Here is a 25,736-nt window from a genome sequence, read left to right on the forward strand (position 1 = left end):
ATAAGAACTTTCCATGAATCCCTTCACAGCCTCTCTAGCTATGTGAATTGTCTTGTCAGCCCACAATCATCATCTTCCTCATGCATGAGGCTTTTGCTACTCTGGAGATACGCGATATTTATTTCCAGTCTTTGCTAACCCTTCATAAGCAGTTTACACTTTAGTTCCATTTAAAAGAAGGAGGCACATGGGAGGCAATAGCAGACTCCTAGCCTGACAATTTCTCTTGCAGTCAAGGCATCCAAGGAGAGTTAAATTGCAGGAGGATTTTTTAACCTTCAGTAATAAGGCTTAATTAGGGATCAAGAGCAAATGTTATAGCAAAGAAGAGGCACCTCTGAACACACATTCATATTGAGCTTTTGTTCCAATTAAGCTGGTTAACAAGGGATGTAAGAGCATTTGCATCTGAAGTATGCTCAAAGAATTCAGATAGCTATTACAGTTTTTAATTTTCCTTGAGCTGAGAATTCTGAGTAAGAGGGACCTTCTGAAGATAAGATGTATTTATGCAGAAATGGTGAAGAACTTGTACAGGTTTTACTTAGCTCATTTTGACACTGAGAGGAAAAAGCTCATGCTGAAACTCAAGAATAAATTTCTTATTATTCAAGAAAATAGGAATTTTAAAAAATTGGGAAAGAAAGCCTGTTTTTTGCTCTCACACTACCACCTGATCTGTTCAGCATTTGTCACTAAAGATGTATTTGAATAAATATAATAAAAGACTGTTTTGATCAGGGGATCCACCTGACCTTCTCAATAACACTGACTTTAGCAGAAGCAAAATCGGGCTTCAGAACTACCCATTTTGGACCAAGAAATGTTGAGAAGCAAAAGGGGAAACCTTGACATGCCGTACATTTGTTAAACACAGTAAGAGGCATACCTGTGAGAAGATAGGTAAAGCTGAGGAACAGATGGAGCTTTCCTTTGCTAACATTTACCAAAATACTGTAACAGCAACATTTTTCCATTAGAGCAAAGAACTGTAACATCTAATTCCCTGGTTGTTCCCTGATGTACCACAACTTGAGCACTGGCAAATGTCTTACAAGTCCAGATGGCAGCAGAGGGAAAAACCAACATGAACATAAATATGAAGGAAAGGGCTTGTGATTTTGATGAAGACTAAAAAAAAAAAAAAAAACACCTAATTTTTCCCAAGAGAAATACTGAGTACTTTGAATGAGACTTAACCTTTCAGGGAAGAATATGGTGTGGTTCCTTTAAGCCACTCTATTTTACATAAGCATCTGGGTAAAGTTAAGAATGCAGGGTCTTAGCAATTAAAAACCTCTGTGGAAAAGGTGCACATGGTTACATATGTTAGCACAGTTGTTTTGTATTCATGAACTTTAGTGATTTTTAAATACAAAGGGGACAAGATGCTTTTCAGAATTTGCAGCTATAATTTTGCTGTGACTAAATTTACTCCTTTTTGTTACACAGAGGACATATATGAAAGGGAAGCTGGTTTCAGGAGGTTTTTGTTTTGTATCAGTTTTCCCCAGATCTCTAGAATTAGCCTGAAGGATCCTTTTAGAGAGCAAGTAAATATATAAAATATTAGGACAACACTGCAATGTAAAAACGATGCTAAATTGCTCATCCAAGGAGATGACATAACAAATACTGACATAATTTCCAAGCAGCAAAGCAAAACTAGGTCAAATCACATTGACCTATCTAACATAATAAGCCCTTTTTTTTCAGATTTTTACAATGTAGACTGTGTCTCCAGGCATTAATGTCCCCTGTTATCAATGTATAGCGTTGTCACTCTGCTTTAATGTCTTATCACCATGTTGTGTTAATTAGACCAAAACAATACAGTGCACTTTTGAACTGCTTAAATCCCAGTTTGAAATCTCTGTCTAAACTATAATTCTGAGGTTTCCCAGTTAGAAATGAAGTCATTAATCATCTACCTGTTTCAATGGGTGCTGGTGGGATAGGGCAAGTTTTGACCTGTGTGGCTAAAACCGAGGCTTCCTGAGTTGTTCCAAACAAGGCCCACGTAGCTGGCACCTCTCAAGGAGGAAATGCAGGCTGGTATTGATGGCATTTGGTACAAGGCACAACCAGAGAACACAATCTCTTGAGTATTGCATGGACAAACCTGGTCTGTGCTTGACAACGTGGTCCTGCCCAAGAGCTTTGTCCATCTGTACTGCCCTGAAAGGAATAATCCTTTTCCTTTCCCAGGGCAGCCTTCCCTTCCCCTGTTCTTGTTGTTCCTTTGCACATCAGATTTACAACATGCATATTTTTCAGTGAGATTATTTACAGAGTTGTGCAGGCTTCTGCCTACAGCCTCTTGCAATTCCAACAAGAACAGAAGCAGGAGTAGTAAGAGAGGGATCTGTCAGTATCCCTGCATCCAGAGCTGAGGGCTGAAGGCTTGAGGCCTCACTGCCCAAGGAACTGGAGCTGGTTCCAAAGGAGGACAAAAGCAGAGGCGGAGGCAGACCTTGGTGGTCCACAAAGGAGAAGGTGTCAATAGAGTGTACATCTTCCATGTAAAATACATACAGATTTTGCAATAAGGGCACAATATTAGGGAGGGAATACCAGTACAATCCAATGAAAAAACCAAAAGTCCCTCCCAAACTTTTGAAGCTTGCTTGGTGATGAAGATCTCCTTGAAACTGGGGTGCTGGTTGCTTTTCTGATGGAGTGGCTAGATTTGGCAACTCCAATTCTAAATGTAAGTTATGAAAAAGTGTTTCTTTCTTCTTGTTTTTCATGTCTCCAATTACCTCTCAGGAAGAGAATTCCCCAAGCTAATACACAAAACAAGCCAAATTAAAAAGAAAAAATAAAAGAAGAAAACCAACAAAAACCAAACCAAAAAAATCCTACCGCAAAGAAAAACCCCAAACCCCAAATGGAAACAAAATAAAAACCAAAATGGATCATGTTTCCACATGGAATAACTACTAAAAAATGGATATTTTTGAGAACAATTTTGCCATAAAATATTGATTTCTCAGGTTTTTTTTTGAAAGAAAACATCAGTCTCAACTAGTGCCTCAAAAAAAGGTTAAAAAAAAAAAAAAAAAAGGGAGATCCCAGAGATGGTGTGGAGGGGGAGGGAGGGTCTCATCTAAGCAAGCTGTCACTTCACCTGAGTCTGCAAAGTACATCAGCTTGCCAGAACCAGAAATGAGTCTGCCCTTCCACTCTGGTGTGTGTGTGGGGAGGGGGATCTCTCTAAGTTCCTGCTGCAGTTGTTCAGTAATTAAATACTTGCAGACCCAAAGAGAGAAGTCAACGCCATTAGTCCTGGGCACCTGCTCAGACACTGGGGCCCCACAGGTGCACAGGACAGCCTGGGTGAAGAGTGATAGGAAGATGTTGCTGCCACCAAAGGCATGAGAAATATGTTTGCCTTCCTGAGCCAAAATGTGGGGCAACTGTCATAACCTGTCACCAGCTCCTTTCTGGGGCCATAAAATGTTCCTCCATAAATATTTCCCTTAAAGACTATCACACTACAATAAAAAAAACCTATAAGCCCCATGGATCTCCTCATTTACTGTCCTTTTATTCCTTTTACAGGAATAAACCCCTGGAATTTCTTTCATTTGTTTGACATATTTGTTTTATTTTTGTTTATCTTAAAATTGTTCTTGCACCCAGTTATCTCAACACTTATTCAATCAACAAAGTTGATAAAACGTTTTGGGCCAAACAAACATTGCTTCTTAGCCAACTTTTTTCTCCTCCCACATCCCCCGGGGAAGATATAAATACTAATGATAAAAAAACATGACATGACAGCAAATGGGAAAGAATTTTAAAGAATTAATAACTATTTTTACTGTTTAGAAAAGAGATCAAAATCAGCTTCCCACCCTTTAGCGCTTTTCCCAGCTTTCAGACAGGCTGGATTCTGCACGGCAAGCCAGGGATCTCAGGGATATTCAGTAATTCCTTACAGCTTGCTAAAGCATTACAGGCTCTAAGCTGCACGACTGTAATAAAGACTTTGAAGTAAAAACAGGCTAAAGAATGAAATACCCTATGAAGTCTGAAATTCACCTCAAAAAAACTCCAGCACACATCCAAAAGGCAATTAGTACAACTGTGTGTGAATACTTGTCCGCTCCTTTCTCTCCACGCAGTCTTCACCCACAGACAAATTAAACGGTTTCTCCAAATGCTGAAGCATTTTTGAGCCTCAGCAGATTCCCTGAGCATTTACCACCGCGAGCTCCTTGTTCCCAGCCTTTCATTTTCCTTGAGCCCAGGCTCCAGCAGACCCCTTACCTCTCGTGCTACTCTGTGGAGGGACTCTGAGGTCTGACAACTTTTTTGCAGTGCTCAGAAGCTGGTGAGCCCCACTGTGGCACTGCCTGCTTCCCTGTCCCTTGCCAGTGGGGAAGCCCTGAGACCAGGCAGCAGTGGGAAGCCGGCAGCCAGCGCAGCAGAGGGCTGGGCAGGCCGGAGGGAGGGAGCTGGAGACAGACCTCATCAAAGGTAGGAGGCCTAGTGGGGATCATGGAGACAGAGATACACATCTAAATAATTCAGGCACTAATAAAAGCTTTAGGTTGGGCTCCGTTCAAGACGTGAAATGAAGCTGAATTTTGATGTATTTCAGGCTTCCATCAATGCAGAACGTGGTGTTACTTAATAACCTGACACTGAAAAACCAACATTATTTTAAAAGTATTCCACATGAAGTTAATGAGGAAAATGGATATGGATATGTATATTTACAACTTCAGGTTGAAATTCTATCATGGGAAGATTTTGAGAGCTTCAAGTCTGACCTCTGCAGGTAGCCTGCTGAAATAGGAGCAGGATCCTGGGACTGCAAATTGCACACAAAACTCTTACAAATCAGGGAAAGTAGTGCATCAGATGCACTACTTAACATCAGTGCCTCCTGAAGCCATATTTTAAAAACACAACTATTTATATCATCACCTATGGGAATTTGGCACCTGCAAATGCTTCTTCTGCAACCTGCATAGACAGTGCAGCACCACAGGAAAAAGCACATCCAGCAAAAATATTTTCACATTCAAAAGTGTAAATGGGTTATGCACTGCTTTTTATTATCCCTACCCGTTCCTCACTAATCTTCCACACGATCTACTCTTGCAGAGCTACAGAAACAAGCATTACTTTGAAACTGATAACATTCATTTGTGTTTTGCAAAGCTGATGTTTTTAAATGCCCTGATTGGTGCCACCTTTTTCCAATCAGAACCAACCACTCTAACAAGCTACCCTTTGTCAGGGGAACCCATCCCCTCTGTTCCCACCAACCTACAGCACATGTTGCTATAGCTACCCTGCATGTCTATTTACCACACAAGTGATCAAAGGGAGCAGACAACACACATACACACACACACAAAAACTCCTCACCAGGCCCCCTACCCAGCAATGTCCAGCCACTAATTAACCCAGCCTGCCGACTCTGTACACCTGTTTTCTTTATTCTGCATTGTACACACAAAATAAAGGGCAGCATTCTTTAAGATGCTCTTCCTTCCCTTACAGGCCAAACAAACAACAAACATCCCAGGATGAACTCTATAAGATAAGGCAAAGATTACAGGACTTCAGGATAAAAATACAACTTTTCTACAGAAGAACGCATTAGGAATTTTAAAAGGTATGCAAAAAAAAATAGGAAATAAGAAACACATGCTAAAAACTTAAACAGCTGAAAGGAAAGGGGGTGATTTTGAATTTTGCATATGTTTTGCACTGAAATTGTATACAGCCTTTGTTCACTTGGTGAATTATATGCACACTAAAAGCCATACGACTGCAGACACGATAAGTAATTGTAATGCTTTTATGTATCTTAGAAACACAGTTTTTCATTTTTAGGTGGCCTGTCAGTTAACAGTTGTTTAGTTGAACCTCTTTATGTGACAAAGGGCTCAAGGCTCAAGACTGCCTCGATCAAAGTCAATGGTACTTCAATAGGAAGAGGCCAAAATAAGGAGCTGCATTTTTTGTCAATGACACTCCTGCGAGCTGCACTTCAGGGATATATTGTGGTTGAAAGGGAATGAAAATGAAGTATTAAAATTCATCAAACATTTGATTTTCTGTGAAGTAGGCTTAAAAACAAAACAGAGCCCACAGTGCCCTCTCCAGTTCTGTGGCAAACTCAAGGAATCCAGCCTCATAACTGTGTCCAGCCTCACAAAAACTCCACCTTCATGAAGCCTAAGCACCTCTTACAAATTTCCTTACTTTACAAATAACAAATTGAACTTAGTACTCTGCAAAAAAAAGAAAAAAAAAAAGAAAAAAGGTGTAAAAGTAGTGTTACTTGCAAAGGTATTTTTCTTGTCTGTTAACTCAGATACCTTTAAAATTTGCACTTCTGCTTCCTAACATTAGTCTTACAGCACACACAAAAGGGTATATTTCCTGTGGATGTTTAAACTTTTACTAGTACATTGTCATCAGCATAGTTTCCCAGATGGGATGGAAATGTTCCTTTTTTGGTTGTTGACCCTTATTTGTCCAACAAATAAGGTTGGTTTGAGGTTATTCTATGAGGCAGCAAGAAGACATCTCTTGCTGAGGTTTTCAATGATCAGCTACAAATGACTGCTTCTTTATACTCTCTTTTTTACAAATCTCTGCTCAGTATTTACACCAACCCCTGTGACCTGCTGGAGACTATTGGACTGGCACAGTAGGAAAGTAGGTTGAATCTTATCAACAGGCTGCATATTACATTTCTGCAGTAATTCCTCCACTTCTATTGGGGAAATTAGTGCATTTTTCTTTCTATGTGCTATGGTTCTGTAGCTGTGGGCTGCCCTTGGGTCAGATCAGTCATCAGCATTGTACATGGTTCCATTCCAACACCTGCAGTACGCTTCCATATGCCTATATCCTTGATGGTTAACTGTGCAACACCAAATTGAGCTAAAGGTCCTACCAAGAGCCTCTCAAAGTGGGAGCACTCACTCCCAAAGCCTGTGAAGAGAAAGGAGTTAACCCACTCCCTCCCAGCTGGCGTAAGGATGAGGAATGGATTACCAAGGAAGGGAAGAGAAAGCAACAGGACAGATAGGGAGAGATGATTATAAGGTGGAAGAGAAGGTTAAAAAGAGCTCTCTGTTGCTCTGAATAGGCGGGCCACGGAAAAGTCACCCTCTGCATATAACTTTCCCTTAACAATTTCCAACTAGAAGCAGGAATGAGGGCTCCAGCTTCACATGACTTGCCTGCTTCTAAGTGTCTGCTGTAATGGATTTCCTAAACGTTTTATACAGTTACTCCGTGGCCCCTCACAACCTTCATTTCCCACTAAAACGGGAGTTCTGCTGACAGGGGCTGATGCACACAGTAGCTCAGCCGCACCGTGACATCCAGCTCCCCGGATCGTGTCCCTCGGGCCCTAGCAGTGCCCACGGAATTTCCCGGCCAAACTGAAAGTATTTGTGCACAGCAAGCCAGCCGAAGGCAGAGGAACAGTGCCGAAGTGTTCCCTGGGCACGGGGAGAGGAGCGGCGCTCAGGGCAGGTGCTGGAACAAACCCGGAGCGCGGCTGCCGCGGGCGCGCCCCCGAGGAGCGCGGCGGGAGCGCGCACCCCCCGGGACGGGCCGGGCCCGGCAAGAACGAGCCCGCCTGTGCCTGCTCCTCTCTTCGGGATGGAATGTCTCCCCCATCCCTCCTCCTCTTCTGCAGGGTACGTGTGTGCCTAAGCATTCCCCCTCCGCCCCCATTCTCTATTAGGCTTATTCGCCTTGCTCTTTTAACCCACCACTTATGAACCTCCATTAGCCCTGAAACCTATTCTCTAGGCAGAAATATTTCAAGAGAGTGAAGTGCACGTTTCACAGAACATTTTACACTTTATTATTGCCGTCCTGTAACAATTCTGCTTCTTTTGCACTCCTCGTTGGTAACCCCCTGTGCCAAAGTACCCTCTTGTGGTGATAATGATTTTTGATGACTACGTGCATCCAGCTGACCAGCTTAGGTGTATAAAATGCCCTTCATTGTGCTTTGCAAGGACAAGAATTTCTCTCTCTTTAAAGAGTTATAAAATGTGGTGATTTTGCTAGTGGGAGCAAGAAATACCTTTCTTCTTCTATCACCTGCAGTTTTCTTCACTCTTCCTCACCTCCTGTAACTTAGAGAAAACTGGCAAGGAAGCTGGGATTTCCCACCATGGTTTCAGAAAGCGAGTGTAAAACAAATGTTCCATTCGCACTACAGGTGCAAAATCCTCACACATGCATTTCCTGGACATGTACTGTAAAAGTCCCCCTGAGAACTGAATGAATGACACCCACACAGAAAACCTAGATAACTCCTAATTACCTCTTATTTACCTATTGCCTACCCCAAAAAATAACATATTATGAGCAAGTTTAGGAAGTGGACTGGCTTTTTAAACTGGGACAGATCTTTGACTCAGTCATAAGATACAGCCAGTTGTTCTTCCTCCCACAAGGCTCTTGTAAGTGTACATTGTTGCTGTAAAACTATGAAAAACAAGAATCAAAACCATTTTGTCACTGTGCTTTATAACTGTGAGAATGAAAATAAAAGCTCCTTTTGTCTCCTCAGGTGAATAGAAGTCTTTAAAAAACCCCTAATTTGAATAATCTTAGAAAAAAAAAATTCCCTAGAAAACCCATCTCAAAGTACTTTTGTGAAGCTGCAAGACAGCTTGAAACAACTACGTTTTAAAACAATCAGAAGATTAAAGCACTGGCAGGCAAGGAACTCATGCAGAGCTGTTTAATAAATTATCCTTGGGCTGAATTATTGGCATATTTAGGCTTATAACACAGCAAGTTCCGTCCTTCCGCATGTCACAACCAGCGCTGCGAGACAGCCTACACAATGCACTTAAACCATGGCAAACTGGAATTGATTTACATAGCTCGCAAACCGCTTCCATGCTCCCCACGAGTCCAAAACGCACCATGACTTGCATGGCATCCCTACCCTGCCTACCGGGAGAATCGGGGAGGCAATGATGCCTCCCCCGGGGAGGTGGGGGGAGATTTTTTTTTTTTTTCCCCACCCGGAAACTTACAATTATAAGAAGAAAATAAAGAGCGGGGGGAAAAAGCAGTGGAGATCGGCAGGGGTTGGGAGCGGTAGTAGCCGGAGCCGGCGGGCAGTGGCTCCTTACCTGCCTCATGGTGAGATTCCCATCATCCATCCAGCCGGCCAGGGGCTGCTCACTCCGCGCTGCAGTCGGCAGGGCACAAATCCATCAAGTTTCCCACCGTAAGCAAGTTTCCCTCCCTCCTCTTTCCTGTCTATTATTTCCCCCCCTCCCTTTTTATTCTTGGCTAGGGGGGAGCCCTAAGACAATGTCAAGTTTCCCAACCTTCTTTGCCCAGCCTATGAAAAGTCTGCGGCGGGGAGGTAACTGTCCGCCTGGCTCTGATTTCAAACCCAGCCCAGGGATGGAGCAGTTGGCTGTGGAATGGCCTCGCCAATCAGGGGGAAGGGGAGGGCGGCAGAGCACATAAAGGCTGCTGCCTACACGCGGATTAGGAAAGCTTTCAAGGATTTAAAAGACTGAAAGCAGCTGGAAACAGTGTCTAGGGCTACAAAGAGGGAAGTCAATTTGCGGTGTAAGAGATTATTCCCATTCTCATGTAACTGCTCCGGGTCTGCTCGAAGTTTAGCAGACTCCCAGGCAAGGATATGTAAATGCCCAGCTGAAATTACTGCAACATCAGAGTGATGCAGGAACGCTCGACAGCCGCCCGGTAAAGTGGCAACATCCCGTCTCCAGAAGCACCGATTTCCTCATGTCAGATTAAAAGGAAAATTACATAATGACAAGAGCAGGAAGTAAAATTCCGTTTGCCGTTTACATTAAGGGCAAGTGCCTGTCTGTTGGAAGGAACTAAAATATATGTGTGGGTCCGTAGGCTATGGAAATGTTTTGTTGCAAAGTTTTATTTGTTTCAGTGGCAAACTTTAATCACCCCTAGCCTCAGTTCATTGTCTGCTTTCCCTTCTTTAGGGAGGGTGGTTTCCTCATTCCTGAAGCTGATTTTTTCATGCACGATAACACTGGACTCGAAATGCAACTTCAAAGAAAAAAAAAGAATGCGTTTTGTTTTGTTTAGTTTTTTAACGAGATCAGCTGCTATCTGCTGCCCCTCGCTGGCTTTCATTAAAATCAACAAAGAAAAGACAAATTCAAAAATCTCAAATCTGAAGTGCCGTTGCTGTTTGAGTTACACCTTTAATAGAATTTAATTATTTGCGTTGGAAGGGACTTTGAAGATAATTTAGTTCCAGATTTCTGGAGTTTAAAAAAAAAAAAAAAAAAAAAAAAAAAAAGAAGCAAAAACCAGAAAAGTGCAAGCTTGCAAATTCATACCAGCCAATCTTCTCCTAAGTGGAGAATGCTTCTAACTTACTATCAGCTCAGAAGCCTGTTAGTCATTCTGTTCCGCTCTTAGTGGAAATCAGTCTTTTGATCTTAGGGAACAATCAGGCAAATCTGATGCCTGAAGTCCCAATATCATGAATTTGCTTCTGCAATGGCTTTATCTACCAATGAAAAAATTAGTCAGTAGCCATAAAAACCCTTAGCAGTTCAAGTAATCTTATTGAATTGAGTTACAGAAAAAAAAAGTTACAATGATGTGTTTCCAGGATTTTAATTAAAAGTTTCCAAAAATAGATTTCCTTTTAAGTTATGATAAGCTCCAGCAGTGGGTATGACACAGGGAAAGAAAGAAAAGATCTGAAATATGTACTTATTTGTTTTTCCATTTAAAGATAGTAATGATTTTTCTTACAACTGCAACAAATAAAGGAGTTTGCATACTATTGGCACTGTCTAGATCAGAAGCATGGCATGGATGGAGAGAAAACTTGACTGAAACCTCTACTGGAATTTATCCAGAAGGAAGGATCCAATTATATGCTTTAATGTACAACACCAGCCATCTCCAGGGATCAATGTAACAGCTGCATGAGGGTAAGACCAACCATTCTTTGCAGCTAATGTGGAGAGAAGTGAGTGATGCCCCAGTGATGGTCTAATGCTGCCCACTTGCACCACAGCCTGAAGCAGCTGCAATGCAGAGTGAGGTGCATTAAGAGCACTTAACAACAATGCTTGTCCTCTGTTCCCCAAGCATAGCTGGGGGACACGTGTCACTTGAAATCGGTATGTGGCATGTGAAGACCTTTTACTACTTTAAATCTGGGAGAATCCTCTCCAGGATGCATTGAAAGGGAATATAAATTTACTTTTTCAAAGTAATTAGAACATTAGGGGTAAACTACCCTGGTAAAGAGGATGTAGTAAAAAGTTCAAAACTTACAAAATTAGTAAGGATTATAAAAGATTCATGCAAAACCCCTATATTTGATTTCAGGGTTTTAAGAAGGGGATTATTAGGACAGCTTCAAAGTTTCACATGGGAACAGAGCAAAAGTTTCTGTAAGAACTCAAACATTACAAAGATAAAACAATTGTGTAAATTCTCTGGAAGTGTAGATACCTTTTCTCGTACAACATGCACAACTTACAGAACTGGATGGGTACTTCATTTTACTGAAAACCCAGCAGAAAATGGCATCAAAAATGAGTGGATTGTTTAGGATGAAAACTGATTTCTAGTCTTAGCAAAAAAATGAAATCATTTAAATTGATGACCTATGTTCAGGGTGGAGTGTGGACTGCTTTTTTCTAATCCAGAGTCAGAGTTCCTATTCTGTTTATGCCATTCACTTTCCACCTTTGAGGAATGTACTTTGTGATTAACCCACACTCAGTTGCTGGAGTTTTTTGGTGTAGTACAGTTTTTGTAGTCCAGACCAAGATGAGGGTAATAATAGCACTGTACCCCTTGCACCAGCTGCAGGGGGTGCAGTGGTATTATTGCACACAGTGGATTCAGAAAACTAGGTCCTGCCCTTCACTTTCTAGAGTATTCTGAGTGGCACAAGAGGAAAAGAGAGGATCTATATCTGAAGTGGTTTTGAGGGTAGTCAGCATCCAATAGCTCAGATAAACAGCTAGATATGAGGAAAAGGATTGCTGTCTTGGATGGAAGAAGAGAGGTGCTGGTTTTTACACCTTCCTCTGAAAATCAGATTTCCTATCTATAACCCAAATGTATATGTGTGCATGAGAAAGCCCTGTGGTGTTTGGGGAAGTGAAAGGAGATTCTATCCCTGACAGAGGAAAGCTTTACAGTCTGTTCAGTGGAACCAGTGGAGGTAAGAGCAGCCAGAGAAGCTGATGCCAGGTGTAAGTTCAGACATCAGTGGGAGCAAAGACCTGTATTAGCCAGACCAAAGTCATGGTAGGGCAACAGTTTTAAAGGATTCTTATTGAATTAATCCAAGTTAAAAGTAAAATGGTTACAAGCACACCAAGCCATTGGCAGTTTTATGTTATGTGAACACTGGTTATCAGCAGTAATGGTCACATATTCTTTTTATCAAACCCCTTGGAGTTTTGAGTGACACCAGCAGACACACATATACCGAAGTAGCTCTGACCTTGCTGCTCACTGTGGATGCCTGCCACAGTCCTTATCACACACCAAGCACCTCCCAGACACAAAGGGCAGACACACAAGCCCTCCATCCAGCCTCATGTCTCAAGCATTATGTTGTCCCCTTCACTAAAGCAAAATCAAGGCAGGATAACTTTAGCTGGGCTTCCATCGTTGGCAGCATTGATCAGGAAGATTTTCAGCGTGGTTCATGCTGTTCTGCTCTTGAATTGGTAAAAGTAGTCAGCAGGCACTTGAGAGAACACAGGCTGTTGGGTTCTAACTAAAAATCTTGCTTCCTTTTGCTACTTAAGACAAAGATACAATGTTAGAATATGTCGTGAGCCAGTCTAGGTAGTCAAAAAGTTTTGAGAGTTCCTATAAACGTGCAGAAAACCTCACCACTGTAATACCAGCTACAAATTTTACATCACGTAAAAATATCACACTTTTTTTTTTCAAAGACGTAGTAAATTAGGTGTTGAGTGCTCTTTGTCAGCACATCAACTATTTCTTAAAATGTTCATCTAAATTTAGTGGGAAGAGGCTTAGTTCAGTGTTTATCAATGCAGTGTGCAGTTTTGAAGGTTTTAAGTTGTGACAAGGCAAAGACAAAAATCTTGATACCAAAAATTTATCACTGTTTCAGAATCTGAAACTTTTGCTCACTCTTTTTTTAACTAAACCTTCCTTCTCTACTTTCATTGTTTTTAATAAATTACCAAACACAGGAATTATTTTGAACTGGGATCAAATGCAAAACAGCCTAATGTGGCCTCACTCAGTTGCTGGAGTTTTTTTGGTGTAATACAGTTTACGTAGTCCAGATCAAGATAAGTCTGCATCAGCTGCAGGGGGAGCACAGGACAGGAAGTGGCAAAAATTACTTTCTCTCATTAGCTGAATTCCAGCTGCCATGGAAATCCTCCTGGGCCCAGAGAATTTAATATACGCTGAAGACAGAGAACCACTCCATTTCTTTTACTGAGCTGTGCCAAACAAAGACAGACCAGACCCCAGGATTTGATTATATGGTAGGAGTGAAAGAGTTGCAGCAGAGAAATATATGACCCAGCATATAGGTTAGAAAGAAACAACCCTAGTTTGAAAATGACCATCTTCAGGTATGAAGTCAATCACAAATATTTGCAATATAGACAACTAATAGAGACATGCCTTTCAGAATAAGACAAGCAGCTAGACTGCTGCACTTTGGGAAAAAATGTAATATTCACACCCAAAATATTGGCATTGAAATTAATTGTTAAATATTTTTATAGTCCCTCCCTTGGCAGTTTTAAATTGGCACCGTCAGGAAGAGCAGGATGTCCAGAATACAAAATACTTCTTAATAATCCCATACAACACTAGAATACTTAACTCAAAGCAACACTGGCAAGTAAAAATAACCTCCAGAAGAACGGGCACAAAATATGAGGTTGCAAGATGAAGACAAATTTATGAGAAGACTGTATAAAAAAGAAGAGGAAAAATGCTGAAATACCCCAAATATGAAGAACTGTTCTCAAGATGTGAATATTATCATGCAATGATTTCAAATTATATAGTTAATATTTGTAATTGTAAGACTGTACAGGGCTTGGATCTCACCAAGCAGTACTTATCTTCTTTTATAAACATTGCTGCAGTGAATGCAGGAAGACAAACTGACTGTGTTGGCAGAATGTCTGAATCATGGCATCTAAATGCACACACATTTTCTGACAGAATTTTAAAACTAGGACCAGCAGTGTCAGACATCCTTACATGTACACATACACACTGAAAGCCACAGTGCACAAAGGTGTCCTTTGTGGATTTTTTGGGAATTCATTGCCTTTGAAGACTCAGCCTTTTGAAAGGGAATCAGTAAAACAGGCAGATGTGAGGAAGATCAGGGCATCCTTCAGTCCTCTTGGTGGAGCAACCCTTAGAAGACCATTCACCCTTTACAGAATCACTCAAGGTGCTCTGATCTTACTTGGGACTGCACCAGCTACAGGCAAGAGAGAAGGGAAGATATCTTCAGGACAGCTTCTTTCCCCATAACTTGTGCAACCTATGTAATCCTCAGCTCAAACAGACAAAAAGGTGGTTAAACAATTATCCATCTGCACTTGCCTTAGGACTACACTGACTAGACTTTTTGATTAAGGCTTTTTAATCAAAAGAATAATATCTGCTGGATTTCATTTTACTACATCTGCTATGAGGCAGATACTTGATCTGCTAGGCTGAACAAGCTGGTGCACAGTCATGTGTAATAAATTAGTGATCAGAAGACTCTGATAGTCTATTCTAAAATTCTATGGAAGAATAGTAAGCTAAAATGACTAACAAAGAAGGATGCTACAAGGGTTCAGAATTTCTAAAACATCTGTTCTCTAGTATATACAAATGCTGAATTAAATGGAAATCATAATTAGTTTACCACTATTTTTCCATTTGATTTACTAGGATTTTACAATTAGTTGTTACTTCAGTGATAATTATACTTCATTACTATTAGAAATAGTAGATAAAAGTTCAATTACTACATTTTTTTAATATTCCAGTCCTTAGAAGCCTCCATGAAGAAAATAATTTTAAAGTAAGAAGTCAGGAATTACCTTATGTATCTGTGACCTCTATTAGCATAGAAAAAACAGAGAGTAACTTTATTCTGTTTCATTTTGTACCAACTGCTTACTTAGTGACCATTTGCAAAAGTCAGTCATGAAGAGATTCAAGATAAGCAAATAAAGATTTGAGCAAACAGCAGAAGTTATAACAAACATGCCTTCGTCAGTCAAACATCAAAGAGTATCTGTCCAAATCAATACTTTTCTCCTATTCCAGGAGATATATCCAAACACATGATCACACAGGTTCGAGGGAGAGTCATCTGGCCACAATTTCACTAAAACAAGTTAAAGCCTAAACTGATAAATTGCCACTTGAAGCAAGCAGGCATCTACTCAAATCCCCATTATCCTCATGTTAGCTGAGATCATCAAACCATGCAAATCCTTCCTTTTGAAATAAAAGCCCCTAAACCACAGGTCTAGCAAAAAAAGCACGTAACACTCACAACTGAGCCATTCTGCTCTAAAACAGTTTTTCTTCAACCTGCATGCAACAGGTTAGATATATCATATGCCATGCACAAGTGTGTCAGAAGTGAGAAACTCTAAGCACTGTTGAGACTATGCCATGTCCAGGAAGAATTATAGAGAGATGGACTTTGTGTTGCAAAGCTTTCCAAAGCAGAAGAAATGCTGGTGTTTTAACATCTTGTCAAAATCTCACCTGGGACAAGGCATTAACAGGAAAAACTGGGATATTTCTGCATAACTTTTAATTCCTCATATTTCTTGTTCTCAGAACACATTTGATATTTCAATCTTCTGTTGTATTTCCCTGGAATGACACTACACAGTTTTGGTTGTACAGAAGTAAAAATGTTAGCTCAGGTATCTCTTTAAAAATCCCAGGATTTTGTCCCTGAAGGGACAACCAACCAATATTTTGCTGACCTCAAATCAGTATTTCAGCTAAGATCAATGGAGCCAAAATTGTCTAAAAGCTCAAGTCAGACTAAAGTATTGTTAATTCATTTTTCTAGTCATGAAAGTTTGCCAACTGCAAACTGCAGTCTCAAGGAAATTAATTTAATAAGAAGACTAGTTCTTGCAGTTGAAATTCCTGAGAATATTTTTGCAGAGAGTTCTCACTTTTCTCTTTTTTACAGTGTCCTGGCTACCAATGCCAGCCCCATGACCCATGGAAAAAGGGCTTCTGTGAAACTGGCAGCCTGTTGGAATGGGGGGTACTAAAGTTACCTGTCAGCCATGCTGCAAGGGCCTCACATGGAAAACTTGTGAAGTGTTGTGATTCGGAATCATATCTTAAACACTGGAAATATCAACTGCAGCCTGAAAATTGCTTGTGCCCAGGGTGCAAGGTGTTTCATCTCCTTCATTGGAATTCTCAGACTGAGTATTGAAGCTGTCTTTATACTGCTGAGGGCAATAAAGGAGATAATAAATCTATAAATGCTAAAACATCTTTGAACATTGCTGTAATCAGGGCAGCAAAATCTCTGCCATAAGAAGTAATGAAAGACACAATAAGACTAATCTTTGTAGATGTAACTGCAAGTTTCTGGATAAATCTAAGTATTTAGAATACAAAAGTGTGTATTAACCAGACAACACAACAATCAGACTATTGAAATTATTTCTAGAAAAGTGTGTGTGTCTGTGTGTGTAGACCTCCATGAATGTGTACAGAAATTTGTTCAAATTCTTCAAGAAAAATTCAAGGTATATGCTTGGACTTTCTCAGGGAAAGAAAAAATGAGTCTTAAGGTGCTCTTCCCTACAACTGAACAAAATATTTCCCTACTCAAGATACCAGTGGATTGCAGTGTTGGTGGTGAGATGAGGTTGTAGGGGGTGGGCTGGGGAATGACAGCAAAAACCCTAAACCAAATCCCAAATCCTTAAACTCTGGGCAGGAAAACCGATTTATACAACTGAGAATTTACTAACATATGTGACTCATGATTCTACTCACAAGCTTCTGAAGTTCGCTGGGGTTACCATCAAGGTCAGGTTACCTATGAAATATCAGATTACTACACCTTCCCACTGCTTCAGAGAAACCCTTGGTACTGACCATGTAATATATTTATGTGGGAAGGTTAACACCAAAACCATCACATTCTTCTAATTTCAAATGAGAAAAACAGGCAAAGAATTTAGAAGAAAATCAAAAGAACCTTTTTATGAGAGGATTTTAAATTAAGCAATTCAAGGATGTGGGCAGATATCACGAAGCATTAGTCACAGAAGTTAAGTTGGAGACAGTTTCAGAAAGTCTTTGCTTATCACATTAATGGTTTTTCTCACCAGGAGCATTGCTTAAAACCAGCTAAGCAGGGTTTCAAACTGGTGTGTTTATAAATAGGCTCTGCGAGGACTGGTCTGGTTGGGTCTCACACTTCTATCTGTGTCTAGCAGCCCTTTTTAACTTTTAAACCATTTTCAGATGGCACTTTTATGAGTCCCTGTACTTCGTTCCTTTTACTTACAGGAATATACAGTGTAGGTTTACCAGTCTCCAAAATAATTTTTACTTTCTTTAGCTCATATTTCCAGAGGTGTCACCTATTCATTCCTCCCTTTTTGTTAAATGGCACTGGCAATAAAAGACAATGACTGCAAAGATAGCGTGCTTCTCCAGGTTCCAAGCAAACCACTCTTATAATCTGAACCTTTGATTCTCATTTTAGATGATGCCCTTATAAAAAAAACCCACTAAAATAAAAAAGCAGACTGGTCCATGAAAACTATGTTTTCAGAGTTGGTGATAAACATTTTCATAAACATACTCAAAAAATCTGAAGTAACCCAGAAAATCTGATTCAGGTAAGACTCATGGAAAGTGAAGCCCAGCAAATAAATAAAATGCTTAGGCATTAATTTTTTGCATCTTCTATTTTCACAGGTTATTATTAGTTTGCATTTATCACTTCAATGCTGAAATTGGCAGATATTGTCCAGAGTCTTATTTCTTAAATACACACGCTTATTTGCAGGGAGACTCAAGCCCTGCCTGCAACACACTCTCCAACATCATTATTTTACACCAACAGCAGAGGGAAAAGAAGCACAGAAGTAGCTGCTACTGCGCATCAGCCCAATAATCAAGGTTAATGCATGCCTTCTAAACTATTTCATGCAGATTTTGATCCCTAGGGCCACACTGTCACATATGCTCATATTCTCTCTCCTTCTTGTTCAGACATCTCCCTCAGCTGTAATTTTGCTGTAATTCACTATGAAACTGCAATGATATGCAAAGGTCCTAACACGCATTTCATAAAGCCTTTTCCACATCTCTTGGGCACAAAGAAGGTCCTTTATGTCAATGGGAATGCACAGTGATGTCCTGAATCCTGTCATCTTCAGCCATCCAAGCTTTTGGTGCTCTCACTTTCCCATCTATCACCTAAAATTAACAACTAATAACTTGATACTTTATGATGCTGCAGAGCAAAATGAGACAGGAAGACCCCTCAGCATGTACAGAGGAGTTAAGCTGAGTTGTGCAGTCATATGGCTCAATTACCAAATCACTTGGCAACAACTGATTTCGCTTTCCTCCTTCTGCATGTCTCTTCAGAGTGGAATCACATGTAGAGGGTGTACTGCACTTCACATTGAAGTGAGAGAGAAAAAAAGAATCACACTAAGGATTCAAAAATGAAAGACTCTCATGATTTAAACACAATTTCCATATTTATTTTATCACAGGAACTCATAATTCACTGGGACTACCTGCTTCTCTAAGTATTTAATTGTGTGGAAAAACATAATACACCACAAAAAAGGACAAAAAACAGAGTCCTTTGGGAAAAGGTGATGAAACTTAAGCAGGGGAGCTCTCCAGGCCATCCCAACATTCTGAGCCCTAAAGGCTGTGGGGCACAGAAATAACTCCACAGAAAATTTCATATCCTGCCATATCCTTATATTAGACCTTAGAAGTGTAAAGCTCTGGCCACTTACAGCTTCAAAGCTGAAAAAGAAGGGAGACCATCTGAAATGCAACATCTAAAACAAGAGAAGCTGTCTCTACAGTCAGAAAAATCATTATTGTAAAAGCTTTCTGAAATTTGAAATCCTGCAAATAAAGTAAATGGCACAACTCAAAGTTTTTTAGATTGAAAACTGCTGCAAGGAGGGGATCTGTACTTGACTTATTTTGAGTGTCTTCCTGTGAGTTCTCATGTTCCATCCTTTTGGGAAACTTTTCCCTTTATGTAGGCTTTCTTTGGCCACCACAATCCACTAAAATTTTCAGCACACTTAACTGAGGGTGGTTATTATGGGCGTGCTGTAGGTGAGCAGTGATGTGTGTCCACCACCCTGCTCTCTCCAGTGACTTCTTGAACCCATTAACCTTTTGCTTTTTGCTAAATCAAACTGATATATAAAAATAAAGTAGTAGAGCATGGAGAAATAAGACAATGGACAGGTGTTCTTGAGTCTCAAGCATTTTTATGCATTTGTTTTTCAGTGTGGCCATTTCCAAGAGCTAATATTATCAGCATTTTACAAATATTAGCAGGGCATTTGATGCACATTTTGTGGAGATGTTGCAGCGTCTCAAACAGGTGATAAGAGGTTGCTATGGTTACCATATTATCTTAAGCTGAATACTTAATAGGTTCATAAAATACATATTCTTACTGGTTATTTACAATATCAGTTGCCAAACAGGCATTAGGATATGCAACCCTTTCATTTTTTTCGTGGACTTACCACTCCTTATCTTTCAAATATAGTGCATTTTGATACTGTTTAGAGAAAGGAGAGGTCACAAACCATTTTCCTTCTGCTGAAAAGGGGACAAGTTAGGTAGCTCATTATCTAGCCTGTTTATAATTAAGTCCAAAAATAACTGCTCCACTGTACTGGAATTGTGAGAAGTTTTATTTCAGAGGATTTAATGAGTCATGGAAACATGTTTAAAAGTCTGCACTAAACAAAGAACTAAACATTAGCATGGCAATAGACCATATAGCTTTTAATGGTCTGAACTCTTTGTCTCACATTGGGACACAGACCCGGGATTGTCCCATCACCAACATTTCATCCAGTGTTTCTTTCAGATGGGTTCCTTTTTTGCCAGTGAATCTGAAGATGATATTTTTGAAGCCTATTATCAAGTATGCAAACTGGGGGGAAAATGTGTCACATCAAATCATGACCGTTTACTAAGATATTACTGATGGGCAAATGCTTTCATGCACTGCCCACTTAAAAGGGCAGGCTGAATGGAGTTACTGTAAAGGCACCAAATTTCAAATTTTTATACTTGTTTGTACTCTTCATGATGCAATTAAAGGGAAGCTTTAACAAATAAGATACATAGAATGTAAATAAACATAAGGTTTCCTAATTTTTATTATCATCAAAACACCAATGTTTTGACTTTCTTTGGGTAACTGTGATCATTATGTAACTGCTACCTTAATATTGAAAATTTCCAATGATATCTGATACAATCATAGGATGGAACCCTGCTATTATGAAACTCAAATTTTTAAAAATGGCCCAATTTTTACTGAGGTAAATAGAAGTAGGATTACATCCATATGCAATTGATAACCTGACTGTGGTCAGGGTAAACAAAATGAATCTTCCAAGCATGGCTAATATTTTAGTTGGATATATTTGAACACCTGTTACTATAATAGTGTTTGTAATCAGTTCAGTCTGGAGTAAAACTGAGCAAGAGCAAATGTGCTTGCAACTTCCAGATACAGCTTTCACAGCTTGTATCCAAAGAGATTCCTGGGAAATAAATTAGTATTTTGCAGTCTGAGGCAGCAAATTTTATAGCAGGTCTGAGCAACAGGGTTGGAATTCATGGAAGATAATATATTGAGCAGATCTAAGTACTGAATAGACACTTTACTTATGTATTTTGAAGTGCAGAATGTTGCATATTTCTGGGACGAAAAATGGACATAACATGTTGTACTTGCAAGGTGTTACCATGTTAACAACTAGAGAACCTTCTGTTAAAACTATTAATATGTGGCTTACCACTTCATAAAAGCTTGAAGTCACAGTGCAACAACAATAGGCACATGTGGTACATATGAAGTCAGCCTGCAAACACAATAATAAGTATTCAGCAAGAGGCATTTTTGTACTGTAGTTAGCTGAGGTAAAATTGTCATGCTTGTTCTACAATCACCACTTGTGTTACCTACAAAATAACCCCACCCATACTCACTCTGTATTTAGGCTCCTTTCTGAAGTGCAAGAAAGGTTTTTGTTGCCTCCTTGTTCTTCAGCACACACCAAACCTGACCTGGGAAGTTTGAAGGTGATGGTGAAGTCATCTGCCAGAAGGCTTAGCAAATGTAAGGAAATCTGCTCCCAAAGCTGCAGCTGACCCTCTGTTTACCAAGATAGACATCATCTATCATAATGATTCTGTCACTGGTGTCAGTATTTGGGTAGTTGTAGCACTTACAGGGTAAGTGCAGGAATAAACATGCAAAAGTAGATGGGGTGATAAATTATGAGACAGAGATGGGAAGAGGAAAAACTTCAAGAATTTAATGTAAATCATAGAATCATTTAAGTTGGAAAATACCTTTAAGGTCGAGTCCAGCTATTAACACAACACAGCACAGCCAAGCCCACTACTAAACCGTGTCCCTATGCAGGGTAGGTATTTTTGTGCACTTTTAAATGCCCCCAAGGATGGTGACTCCACCACTTCTCTGTCCCAGTACTTGAGAACCCGCACACCTATGTTAAAACGGAACAAAGAGCTCGGGAATACCAAACTGGTGCATACACATAAAGTGAGAAGCGGGGCCGGGCGGGGAGCAGAGGCGCGGTGGCAAAGCTGAGAGTAGCACCTAGATCTTCTGAATGAAGATTCAGTGCTCAGCAGCTGTAAAAGCAGCATGAATAATCTGTCATTTTTATGTTTCCCTCATGATTCAGACAAAGCAGGAAACTGATGCTGTCTTCCAGATAAATATATATATCAGTTTCCTAGCATTTGCAGAAGAGAAATTTCTATTAAGCTTTAATAAGCGCAATAAGCGTCCGGCTCCGGGACAGCCCCGGCGGCCGCCGCTCCCTCCGCCCGCCCGGCTGGGCACAACCCGCCTCGCTCCCGCAAGCAGCGGCTCAGAACGGAGCGGGAACCTCCCTGCGAGGCACATGTGACACCAGTTTCTTGTAGAAACTGCACAAACTTTCTATTTGCAGGGAAAATCTGAACAGTTTTTGGTTACTTCTCAGCTAAACTTCAGTTTCAAACTTAGCAACCATAAGACACATTTTTAAAAACCATATACAGCTGGCAGTTCTTTCATCTTTAGCACTGTAAGATCCTCTTCTTCCGAAGATGACATGAACTCCACTTCTAAACTTTTCTGATGCTAAAGCTGATTTCTCCACATAAAGAGAAGACAACTTAGGTTCAAACCAGCAGCTGCTTTTCACCTAGCTTTAGTGGCTCTGGAGGAAAGACACTATTGCTGCATGCCAGGAGTTGCATTTTATGCCCCAGCATTACCATATCTGTGAAGTCTCTGTGTTGTAATTCCTCTGTATTTAGAGTCTTTAAAGGGCACAAGTTTGCATACTTGAAATTTGTGATATATTTTCTTCCCAGCATATGCCCACCCCCTTGGGACACAAGAATTTTTGTTAAGGACTAGCTTTCTACTTGCAAAAATAAAATTAAATCACTGAACTCTGACCATTAATGCAGAGTGTGTTCCACACTAGCCTATAGCAACAGAATATCCTGACAGTCAGCATAAGGGGGAATAAATCACCAGCAAGTAAATCTTGGGATAACTCAAACTATTCACTTGGATATCAATCCATCTTGGTCATTTTCATATTCCTTCTGTCTTTCCTAATTTAACATGTACATTTTTCTTTCCCTTCAAAAGCCATAAGCAGTAAGCACAAGCACTGAATTTTTGTATCAGACAAAAACCAAGTTTTGAATGTCATGTCCAGACAGGTGAGAAATGTGTTCAATACCAGGGCAGCTATCATATAAAATGACTCTGTGGAAACAATATTATTCTACTAATTATTACATCCTCCAAGATCCATGCTAAAACCAGGTCTCCTCATAATGAAACAAACTTTTATCCCCATCTGCACTGACAGATTTCTGTTGCTCATTTCTTCCTAGATACAGAAATAGCAAATATTATGAAATTTTGGCATATATCCCCCTATTTCCACCTTTGTGAATAATCAGTCTTGTATTATTTGTGGATGTGGACAGGTTGAGTCTTTACCACTCTGCTTGGAAAACATGAAAACCTAAAAGTATATATCCAAGTTTGACCTCCTCTTGGAGATAGATATATCGATCTTACCAACTCCTTGCACCCCCCAGTAAAAAACACAATACAGCCTAACCTTCAGATGAAACTTCCTCTCCAAGCTCATCCATTCACAGTACTTCCTCTTAGGAATTCCTCTATCTTAATTCAATTAATTCTTCCTCCTATTCACACTTCCTTTATTTTAGGAGTAGAGAACTAAACTGCATTTGCCACAAAATTCAGCAGAACTTTAGCAGCTTTGGGCAAGCAAGTGATATGAGAGCACCCTGCCACTCCTGTGTGTGTCCAAGAGCAAGGGTGCTGACAAATTATTAGCTGATATCATACTGTTCTTATTTTCAGTCTTGTGAAAAAAGACCTCTCCAATGAGAACAAATTTTATTCAACTGGGGTTTTAATATTTCTCTGTATCTTATCAGCCCTGGCATTAATATGATGTTGTGGTGATTTAACTTAAGAGTGTGGGAATCGCTGAGGGATGTGCTTATTTTTCTAACAAAAGTTCAGGCATGCTATTATTAGCAATCTCTGGTATGTCATCAATGTCAAAGGTCAAATACTTTCTTGAAATGTTTAGGAATCAAGTGTGTTCTGAATCTGAGGAGTCTGTTTGCTCTGCCATCACATGCACACAGAGCAGCATGTTGCTAAAGGACTCCCTCTTGCCAGAATGCTCCTGAACACTCCCAGTGCATCTGTTCTGAAAGTGTACAGGTTCTCAACAGGGCAAATATTGACTTCTGAGAGCAGACTAACCTTGCCAGCCAGTATTTCACAAACATTGGACCTGGGAGCCTGAACTGGACCTATTTTAGAGACCACCTAACACCACATACAGCTCCTTGCATACATAACTCTACCTGCCAGTTTAGTACCTAAATAATGCTCAGCCAGCTGCCTTAGTGTGTCATCAAGAACACAAAGTCAAATAAGACACACAGGGGGTATTGACATAAAATTCTTCAAGCAATTGTTACATTAAGTAGATCAAGAAGAGGATGTTCCTGACCACTCCCAAGATCTGTCTCTGAGTGCAGCATAGATCTACCACATCACTCTGAGAGCTGGCTCTTAACAGCTCTGTGCTTCCTCACAGATTTTTGGATTAAACTTTCCCTGTCACATTTTATGAAGAGGGTGACCAATGTGAAAATCAAACCTGAGAGAAGTAGCCATTCTTTCATTTAAAACTGGCAATAGATTTTTCAACCAAAAACTTTCTTGTCTTTGTCATCAGGGTCATTTACAGAAAATATAAATGGCAGTAGCAAGCCCAAGCCTTTTCTTTCCCAAAAAGAGGGTTAAGTAATATAATTATTTCATCAGAAGCAGTGGCCATCTGTTATGCTTTATAAAAAGACTGGCAAACAATGTTAAAAACATCCATTACATGAAATAGAGAAGAGAAAAATATGTTTATTTAGCAAATGTTAATGTTTCTGAAAGATGTTTGATTAGAGTCTGGAATATATCATCATTTGCTAGAGCTCAGGCTAGAAGCCTAGCACCATCAACACACTGTCAACAGGCATTAGCAAACAGTTTCATCTCCATGTGAAAAAAACAGGGATTAACCTCTTCCAACTACATCACTAGGTGTATCATCCTCCACAAAACATAATATATGATTTTTTTACATCCTCTTCCAAGAAGTATCTGTCCAATCTCTTAGTAATTTTTTTCCCTGTGTAGTCTAAAGACTTAAAAAACCAGTCTTTAGAAGCAAAAAGGCAGGAGGGCTTTCTAGCAAAAACAAGTCTTTAAAACGTCATAGGAGAATTTCATGCAAGAAGAAAGAGTAATGTGATTCTGAATCAGAAGAAAACTGAAATGATTTATTTATTAACAAAAGGCAATGTCAAAAAGTATGCAGTGCAAGTGCAAAACTGAAAGTAAGCTGTGGTTTCTGTTTTGATTGTTTGCTTCTCAACAAATAGATAAATACTTAAAAAAAACCCCAAACCACAGGATAGTGGAGCTTGCCTGCTGCTGCTGTGGCTGCCAGATATCATAATGGATATTCTAACAGAGAAGAGAGAATGATGCTAAATTGTTTTGGTGCTGTTTTGCTACAACCTTGCATAAAGAAAGCAATGGCTTTTGTGCTGGGAAAAGGAGGGGGACAGGGGAAGAACAGACACATACCTTTATTAAAATGTGTATACACATATAACAACTTTTGAATCAAAGGGTAATGTCAACTACCTGGTTCATGCATGATGCAGTATTTCCCCAAAACCAGAAACTTGTGGGAGAAGCAAAGCAGAAGGATAGCAGGGGTATATATAATGGGGAAAACTTTCCCACATGTGTTTCATTCTATTCTCACACAAGCAAAAAAATAAAATTT

The 25,736-nt window shown here is 39.9% G+C and overlaps 1 protein-coding gene across 5 annotated transcripts in view; it reads right to left on the reverse strand.

Moving 5' to 3' along the window:
• The window catches only part of MID1 (midline 1), a 249,132-nt gene that overhangs the window by 141,283 nt on the left and 82,113 nt on the right, over positions 1-25,736 (reverse strand). Inside the window, exon 1 of one of the 5 annotated variants that reach the window (XM_059839743.1) lies at positions 21,093-21,148. The exons of 3 other annotated variants lie outside the window; for them this stretch is intronic. The gene's annotated coding sequence lies outside the window, so the exon portion shown is untranslated. Of the gene's footprint in view, positions 1-9,143; positions 9,357-21,092; positions 21,149-25,736 lie in introns of those variants that run through there. One more of the 5 variants, XM_059839741.1, reaches the window with a different exon arrangement.

Source organism: Haemorhous mexicanus, chromosome 2, assembly GCF_027477595.1.
Source record: "Haemorhous mexicanus isolate bHaeMex1 chromosome 2, bHaeMex1.pri, whole genome shotgun sequence".
In the NCBI taxonomy this organism is placed as follows: Eukaryota; Metazoa; Chordata; class Aves; order Passeriformes; family Fringillidae; genus Haemorhous; species Haemorhous mexicanus.